This window comes from Etheostoma cragini, chromosome 23 (genome assembly GCF_013103735.1).
Source record: "Etheostoma cragini isolate CJK2018 chromosome 23, CSU_Ecrag_1.0, whole genome shotgun sequence".
Lineage (NCBI taxonomy): Eukaryota > Metazoa > Chordata > Actinopteri > Perciformes > Percidae > Etheostoma > Etheostoma cragini.
In genome coordinates this window covers 11054857-11065035 of record NC_048429.1, presented here as the reverse complement: position 1 = coordinate 11065035, position 10179 = coordinate 11054857, and positions in this window count along the sequence as shown.

Here is a 10179-nt window from a genome sequence, read left to right as displayed (position 1 = left end):
GTAATGGAAAACCAAAAAAAGCGAGTAGACCCGAGGCGAGTCGAGTAGATACCACGCAGTGGAAAACCGCCATTAGTTGCTAAGTTGCTAAGTTGACCGTATACTATGGCCCATATACTGTTAGCAACAACTCACTGTAAACCCAGATTTAGTTGTAAGTGAACTTTTTAATGGTCACTTATACTTTCATGTTTTGTTAAAAAACAAAGTCATTATAAAATCACATTGGTTGTTTGTAATAATCAGTTTCCATATGCAGGGCACAGATCATATTAAGCAGAGATAAATAAGAATGTCAAGTTTCTATATGGGAGGGCTAGGGACATTTGAACTGCTACAAAGGTTCATGGAAAAATATATGTTATGGTTTCTGTCCTGGTTAAAGTGTGTTTTAATAATGGTCTATTAATGTTTTGGGTGTGCATTTATGTTATCTGAGTTTTAGTTTTGCATGGTTTATTTGGTGTTCATGTTTGTCTACCTTTATTGTTGCACCATGACCGAGACCCGGGTGGGGACTGATGGGGTCTTGGCTGTTCCACAAAGTACAATACAATAAAATATTTATATGTATTGTTTTTCTTATTATTGGAACAAATGTATTGAATACATTATTCTTAAAGTCATGCTGTCATAAAGGAAAACAAACAATATTTATATTAAAAAAAAAATGTTTATTGGTGATGAGATATATGTAATTTATGTTACTTTGCATGTTTAAGTATGTACTGCATAGTTTCTGTCTCTCACATGTGGAATTCAAAGTAACGACAACAAAACTGTCTGTTGCATCCACATGATACACTCCTTACGTGATCGCGCATCACCTCCACCCCTTCTCCACACAGTTGCTTGTATCCAAGGTGGAAACAGATTTTCTGTGCAACACCACATTTCTGAACATAGCCATATTGAGAAACTCAGAGAGCTTTGTGGAGCTGATAGTCTTATTTAGCATTGTATTAACTTATTTGGCAATGGATTTAATGTAACCAACGTTAAAAATGTAAAAAAGTTTTGGATTAAAGATTTAACTTATCATGCTCTTTTTAGACAATATGACTACAGAAAAAAATAGTTTATGTTACTAATGATTTTTTGTGATAACTACTAATGTAAACTTGACTTTTCTACTGCATCAATTTACCGCTCTTTGTTAATACAACTTACCTGTTAAGTTTCACATTGTGTAAAAACCTAGACAGTTTAAGGAAACGGATTTCCACACAAATTCTAAAGTAAAGCCAACTCATTTGGGATAACGGTGTATCCCTTTACAACATTCAACATTTGGGAGGGCCCATCTTGTTGTTTAGTTATTTCATGGGGTCATCCCTTTGCTCCTAGGATCCTCCCCATTACTGAATCACACTTAAGATACACTTTACATCTGTCTTCCTAGTGATTTAAAAGATTTAGAAATATTTACATATGTCTCTAGATGTAAATTAACATTGTCAGAGAGTAGTAAGGGTTGTCTTCGCAATTCAAATGATGGCAAAAGCACAAAGGGAGATGGATGTTTGAATGGTAAGACTCTGTCCGGCTGCTGTGGATGTTTCAATGTCTAAAGTCAAGAAAAAAATAGGTTTCAAGGAGTATAACATCAGTCGATTATGGTTGATTTCAACTTATTGACCTAGGAAAAAAAACATTGCTGAAAACATAAAACATCAGTAAGGTCTCATTATGTGTCATAATAAGAGGATATTAAACTGGGGAATGTACAGGACCCTGGGAACATAAATGTGCTCCCGTATTTCAATACGTACACTTCTCCATATCAATAAAACCTTGGTTATTGACCAATCAAATATGCGTAACGTATAATCCGTAAAAATGTGTTTCTATTTATTGTTTAGTAGTGTCTCTGTGTGTGGTTATGTGCTTCGTGCTTCGGTGTTATTGATGTGTTTTAATGTGTGTCTATGCACTTTTACCTGTCCACTGCACATGATACTTGTGTTATATTTTTCTCATGCCATCAACCTGCCAGCTGTGATGATACGGATTAGTGGTTGTGTAATTTTACTTGTCTATGCCTATGTCTTTCTTGTTTTATGTTAATTTGTTGTATTGTTGAATCTATTATTTTTAAGCCATCAACTTGCTAGGGACTGCAGATGAAAATTAGCCTGTATGGCTAAATCTGGCACATTTACATATTGGACTCTGTACTCATGTTGATTGATGTGCGTTGTCCCTTTTTAAATACAGAAATCTAAAAAATAGAAAAAAAAAAAATGGTCTAGCAAGTTTTAGCTGTCTTTATGTCATGGGTCCGGTTGCTGTGATGGCAAATGTGCAGACTGTTAACTCAAAGCTCCGGGTAGTCCTGTGACCTCAGCCCACCGTTACGGCTACATTACGCAGTGATTTAAATCATGACCCGAGGTAATAAGACTCAAATCCCAGATGGTACAACATGGCGGCAAACAACAACGTTGGTCCACTGCTGGTTAACTAACTGTGTTGCTATGCTATGCTGAATTGAAGTGATACTGATACATTGTTAGTGCTTGCCCACACAGATATTGCAGCAATTACCAGTACCAACATTGTCACTATGAACCAAAAAAGTAGACCATCTGGAGAACACAGTTGCCGTAGGTTACATAAATGAGAACTTAATTTTGTTTTGATGAAAACAAACAACCTTCTTAGCAATGTATTTAATCATTTATTTTCAACTGTGTGTGCGTGTGTGTGTGTGTGTGCGCATTTCCAAATGACTCCACTTCGTATTTATCCTTTCCCATTTGACTTAAAGAGACGTTTCTTCCCCTCACTTGAGTTACAATGCCACTGGCTTCCAGGAATTCATTGGCATACCTGGCAAGGAAGGTGCTCCATCAAAATATCAATCTCAGCTAGGGTATTGGGACGTAAAATCTTGTGAACGTGTGTGTGGGTTGGCATAATGATTTTGTAGATGGTGTTTGTCCTTTCTGTGTACATTCAAAGTTTTCTTTTTGCACATTTGGAACTTCTGTTGAATCACAAAAGTTTTAAACAATTAGTCTATTCAAGATGTACAAGACTCCAGTTTAAATCTCCATCTCCATGTTGCCTGAGTTATGTTTTGTGTCGTATTTATTCTGCCAAGGACACTATGCTTTGATTATCTGTCCTTAAATGTGTTAGAGGTACAATGAACAGAAAGGCTAGTTCTCAGAGTCCTTGGTTTTGTAAGCATTACCCATTCTCAATTACTTTCCACAACAGTTAAGATGGATTTCCACCTTTAATAAACAGCACAAAACATCTCTCCCAGGAGATTAATTATGTTTTGAAATTGGTTTCTCAGGAAACACTGTAAAGCGGACCCTTTGAAGGAATTGTTGAATTTGTAGTGGTTCAGTGCCCCATCCATAATGAATTGTACTGTGAGGGACATGACAAATGGATTTTCCTGTGTCTTTTGTGGCAGTGTTCGAGATGTAAAAATACTTAGGAGGGTCCGAATCAATACCAGAAAAAGAAAGAGAGGGTAGCTTGGTGCTGCGTAACATAGTACTGGGCCACACTGACTCACACACTGCTGGGGATGTGGGATGAGCTGAAACACATCGCACAACCTGCAAAAAGATGAATGACGCAGTGATTATCTATTCATATTGGAAGCTGAGACGGACTCTTAGTTTGGATGCTTGACAATCACGGATCAGGGTGTTACGCTGACAGTTGCATAATGCTGTAAAGGGTAATTAATTGGTCCTTGCATTAATCCTTTTGTTCTTGCATAGACTCAAAATTTGGTGAGATAATTTTCTCACCATTCAATTTCACATTACAATTTCAATGTAACATTAATATGATGTGAAATGCAGTTACAACCCTATTTCTCAGTGAGTTCAAGTGATATTTAAGAGTTGTTTTTTGGCTGAGTGCAGCTGTCTGACACTTGATTGCAGCAAGAAACAAAAAACTGTACCTGCAACAGTGGAAATATGTTATTACATTACAAGAAAATGAAGGCCTTTGCTGTGATCGATTTCCTACTTCAAGAAAGTTCCAGTGTCTGCAAGTTAATTTATTGAAATGAATGGAAACTAATGGCTGCATGGAAGGAAGCAATACAATCTACAGTATTGTATAAAGATCACTGCTCTTCAAATACGGGCCTGTTGGAGGTGCATGAGGATACGTTTTATTTTATTTACGTGCGTAGGCTTTTGATCAGGGACCTTCTCATAGGCATCCTGTTCAAGCGGGAAATCAATCTAAAAGATATTTTTATTCTTTGAAAAAGTTTGAGTAATGCTTTTTGTAAATCTGTGTTTAGTTGTCGGTATAGTTCTAAAAAGAATAAAGAACATTTTACACTTTACACTTTTTTTTAATAATGAACAGTTCAATAGTCACTAATTTGTGTAAGTGCTCAAGAAGCATAACTCTGATCTTTTAACTGATTTCTTTTTACGGTCAACAGAACTTTGTAACCTTATGGCCGATATGGCCAATGTGCTATCTAACAATACCCAATTTAAACGAACTGCAGATCTAGAGCATTAGCTTTCATTTGGAGACGTGAGAAAAATCTGCTGCTAAATGCTCTACTTTGTTGCTCTACTTTGTTCAATAGATAGTTGCTGATGTCGCTGATTATTTAGTGCTGGGCAGGTATCATAAAGTGAGCTTTTCCTCTGAAAACAGCTGCAGGTGTGAGTTTATTTAAGCATTACGGCTGTGAAACCAAAACAATTAGCTGAAAGATGCTAACAAGCGCCATAAAACTAATGGAAACGGCGGAATCTAGTCCTAATTCTCTGGGATTTGCACTACAACGACATCTTTTACATTATAATAAATGAAAATTTTTCTTTGTTGATGTAAAAGTATTGAAGTACAGTTTAATATTTACTCTTAACATTGAAACAACCCCTGTAAAATCTTTGAAGTTCACTTCAATACATGGTTTATTTAGTGTGGCAAATTAATAAATTGCAATCAAATAAGGCATAAGTCATCCTCATTTTACTGCAGAGCTTCAGGAGCGTTACTTGCTGTAATGGTTAGTCACTATAGTGGTTGTATCTCCTTGTGCTTTTCTCCGTGGAGTTTCTTACACAAATGAGTGGAAGCAGAATGAGTCCTAATCACGTGTCCTAGTGTGTAACAGAGGACAGGAGTGTGACTTAAACTAAAAACATAGGTCTGACAAATTGATTTTAAACAAAACGTATATCAAAACAATGACTACTATCCATCAAAGTGATTCCTTACACTACATTTTAAATCAATCACAAAAAACGAATCACCTTTGGGGGAAACCTCGGTCTTAGTTTACAAAATGATAGCTCTAAAAGGCTGGGTCCTTTTTTTATATCATTTATCAGGTGATGAATCTCCTGTAATGTATTTTCCCTTTTATAATGGATTCATGGTGTTTTTGGAGTGCTGTTCAAATGGTTTCATTTCATTAGCAACTGTTTTACTGAGGAGCCTCTCCGAAACAAAATAGATGTACGTGCCTGTTGAATAGATGGAAAACAGTACTGATTTAGCCAAGGTGATCAAGTTTTCTTCTGCCTGCGTCAAACATGGCCGACAGCTGAGTACATCACAGTTATTCATAGCATGTGTGAGTGTGTGCATGTATATGCATGAGAGATTGATAGCTCATCACATTTCCTGTCATGGTGTAAATGTCACCTCTGTGGCTCGCAATGATGAACGCAATGATGTGGTTGGTTCATCATCTGCAGTGTTCATTTCCATGGAAATGTTTGTGCAAGCACATGAAGCACACACACACACACACACACACACACAGAAAAAGAAGTCACAGGTGAAAAGACTCTAGAATCACAATATTGCATTGCTCATGGTGCTGGTTGCTGTATTGGATATAATCAGTGGGTGCGTGGGATGATAAAGGAAAGTGAGTGGTATCAATCTTCTTGTCTAACTCTCAAGAAAGCCAAAAGCATATTTCCTGACAGTAATGGCCACAACGGTGCTATAAAACAAACAAATATTTAACATTTATACATGGATATACTATAGGCATAGTTGTCAAGTGGCCTCACAGCTTGAAAGGTTCCAGGTTGACATCCCGGTCGTCCTGGACCTTTCTGTGTAGCGTTTGCATGTTCCCGCCCTGTCTGCATGAGTTTCCTCTGGGTGCTCCAGATTACCCCACCTTCAAAAACATGTAGATAAGGTTGTAAATGGCTTCCCACTGCTCCCTTGAGGGACGGTTTAAAATGCAGAGATTGAAATTTGCAATGTGCATGTGACAATCAAGTACATTTTTTTGTGTAAGAAGACAAACGTTCGACCAGCACACGTAGTTTTTCTTGTTTGTATTTTTGTATGATGAACCTACTTGATTCAGATTCAAATCTCATTGGTTATTTTGTGTCTTGTTGTATGCAAAATGAAAATGGCTTTAAAGAATGAATGCAGCGACGCAATGGAGGGAAAAACATTTCTGGTACCGCCCTTCTTTGTTGCCGTTTTCCTCATTCCCTAATCAGCCACTCTGTTGTGTATCTACTGAATGGATTTCCATGAAATCTTTCACAAATGTTTATTCCCCGATCAGGATGAATCACAATAACTTGTAACTCTTTTAACTTTTCCTTTAGCTCCATCATCAATTTGTAATTCCCATTTGTCCAATACCTTGGTTAATAAACAAATACCTGCAAAGCTAACGACCAAAATCAACCTCAGCCATACTTTGTGTTTACTGCTAATTAGCAAATGCAAGTGCATGCTAACACACTAAACTAAAACAGTGAAGATGGTCAACATTATACTTGCTCAACATTAGCATATTGGCAGTGTCACTGTGAGCATGTTAGCATGCTGGCGTTTAGCTCAAAGCACTGCAAAATTACACTACACGATGTAACATTTAGGACCACACAATACAGTAGTGGCCCTGGCATGAATCATATTCCTGTATTAATGTTGTGCTCTCCTCACTGCTCGCACCTCACCGACCTTACATTCTTTTCATTCATTTGCTGCCACAGGCTGCATCATTTTCATTTTGGATCTCGACTGTGTACAAGGAAGGACACACAATAGCTGCAGTGACAGGCCTCAGAAGCGCACTCTGACATCAGGTGAAAGTGAAGCAAGAGAAAAAAGAAATGAATAACCTAGATTGCTCAGCAGTGCGAGGGAAATCATTACAGCACGGTGCATAAAAGAGAACTAACCCCAAAGTAAGCGACACTGCAGCATTCATTGATGATTCTAAAACATTTTTTAAAGCTGCACCCAATCTGCATGCAGCCAGGTTCTCCCAAAAATATGCACCATGTACAGTATATTTAGAAATAAATTATTCCACTTTCAGTGTTTTTCTCTCGTTTTCTATTTTAGCTGTTTCACCTGTCCCACACCGAGGCTTAGGCTGGACCCCCTCGCTGCCTGTTTGCTCACGCATCATTTAAAATCGGCGCCGTAAATAACCTATTAAGTGACCTATTTATCCGGGCCAATTCTGCTGGCTCACTCACTCCCAATTACTCTGCTGTATTGTCTAATGTCTATTATACTTGGTTTACACTTAAATCAATGCTTAGCCAGAAAGTGTTCCTGTGTGCTGGCCCTTACACATTTTGTATAAGAATAGGACTTGGCAGGGAGAGTGTTTTGCTGTACATGTGATATTAAGGGGCAGGAAGAGGAATTCATCTATCCTGTTTTTTGCATTGCCGTTATAATTCAGCATGTCAAAGATTAAATCTTTTAGGAAAAAGTATCTCAACGTCTGCAGGACAGAACAGAACATTATTTGTAACTGTATGTTTTCATGAGTTCGTATTAATATGCACTTTTCTGAGTGCAGCCTTCCAGGCTGAAGAAAGCTTCAGGACATAAGTTCCATTTACTTATGAAGTTGTACCAGGGCATTTTCTGCAATTGAGCCGTCAGCGGCTGTCAGTCAGGGGAAATTAACGAGTCTGCTGATTGCACTGCTGGTAATTACAGAGTGCAGCTGGAGCAGTGCTATGTCAAGGCTGGGAGATATTTTAAGCTTACGTCTGTCCTTTCTCCAAACAGCCAGGTCAAGTAATGCTCTACAGAGGATCAGCTAAGGGCTTTACAGTGACCACAGCCGATATCTGCAACCAACAGGAGTGCCTAGTGGTTCAAGACATGCCGCCATAACCAAAAAAGCCACAGGTTCATGTCCTGCAGTGGTCGTTGAATCTGTCAGTGTCCTTCAGAGTTCTTACCTGCTTGAAGTCACCCTAAAAACCTTCTGCTTAATCCTCACCAGGATGCATTACTAATAATAGTGTGATAAAGAAGCTATTGATCCCTAATGGAGAGCCTCTTTTTGCAGGATCCTGGAGATACATACATATCGAGCGCTGTGTACTGTAGATCAGATAATGAATACTTTTACTAGCTTTGTATAGTATGTGCAACAAATTAGATCATATGAGTAGATTGGTCAACATCCGCAGAGCAAATCTGGGTACAGATTTTCTTTGGTGCATCTTCTCTTTACAACTGCCAGGATTTCTAAAATGCAGCTTTCTAGCCTGCTAAAACTACTAAACTCTACTATGTGCCTTTATTCAGAATTCACTTAAGAGCTGCAATCTTCCCAGTTAGTCAAGGAACATTATTTAAAAAGTAGGCGGTGTCATGGACTAAGTAAACTTTAAGTACTTGCACAGCAGTCCATAAAGCTGTGTGTAACAAATGACCCTGCCACTTAGCCTCCGCTGTGGCTTTTAACAGGGCTATCTCACAGAGAGAGGCAACAAGGGGACAATATAACGGTCCTCAGCAGGTCCATTTATTAATCCGTACACACGTGGATATTACACAGTGCAGACACACATTCTGCCCACCCACTTTTGAAAGGCTTGTGTTTACAGAATTGATATAAATCTAATTATGGGAACATTGAAAGTGGACTACCTGTGCATTAGCATCAGCATCTCTCACCGAAGCCTCAAAAAGTCTAGATGACATCATACATTGCCTGCTGAGTCACTTTAAATCTTGGCAAACATTGGTGTCAATAATTGCCAAAGCCATCACTCTATAAAATGTTGGCTTTTTATACCAATTTCTTATCGTAATATTATAGATGAAACTAAAATATTTGCTGGAAAGAAAAAGAAATACACAACCACAATATGTGCTTGTGAGAATAGCAACCGTTATTTTTGCATCCATTGTGCTCACTTGCGTAATTTCCTGTCATTCCAGACTGGGTCATTCCTTTCCCAGCATGCAGTTGTCCTCAGCTCTTATTCCCACCATTTCTTCCTGATCATCACCAGCCAGCGACCTGTCATCATTCCCCTAATAAGCCACTCAGTATCCCTGTCCACCTACAGTATATACTTACCTTACCTGATGTGTCACCTGTTGTTGACATTGTTTTTAAAGGTTTGACGTTTTGTGAGCTTATTTGCTTACTTGTCAAGAGTTCGACATGATAGCCGCCTATTTCTTGGAGACTTTTCGTCACTTTGAGTTTGCTGGGCAACCAGAAGAGTAACTGTGCTTGGCTAAGAAATAGAACTGCACATCAAAAGAGAGTGGTAGTGATCTTCTCATCTAACTCTGAAAGCAAATTAGCATGTTTCCTAAAACGTTAGACCAGGTGAATGTCTTTTAGACCCTACTTCTACATTTTTCACTCTTACTTATAAAGAATATCAACCCCGCCACTCTCACTTTAAGTATCCACTCCTGCGGCCAGCCTTGTCCACAGTCTCGTCATTTCCCGTCTGGATTACTGCAACTCTCTCCTCTTTGGTCACTCTCACAAATCCTTCCATAAAGCTCAACTGGTCCAGAATTCAGCTGCACTGCTCCTGTCTCTGGAATTTATTACCATCCCAACTTAGAAACATTGATTCATTCCCTCATTTCAAATTGCAGCTCAAAACGCATCTGTTTAAAACTGCCTATCCCACTTAACGTCAATTTCTCTGCCTTTTTCTGTTGTTGTTATTGTTGTTGTATACTTAGCTTTTGCTGTTTTTAAATGTCTTGAAATGCCAAGAAAAGCGCCTTTAGATAAAATGTATTGTTATTATTTTTACTACTCTTACTTACCAGAATTGTCCCAATGCTAACAGGTTGGAAATAGTCCCCGGTTTGAACATGTCAATTGACATGGCTGCAGCTTTCTTGTTTCACCAAACATTGTTGATTGTTCATATGTTGTCGTTAGCATGGGTTGAC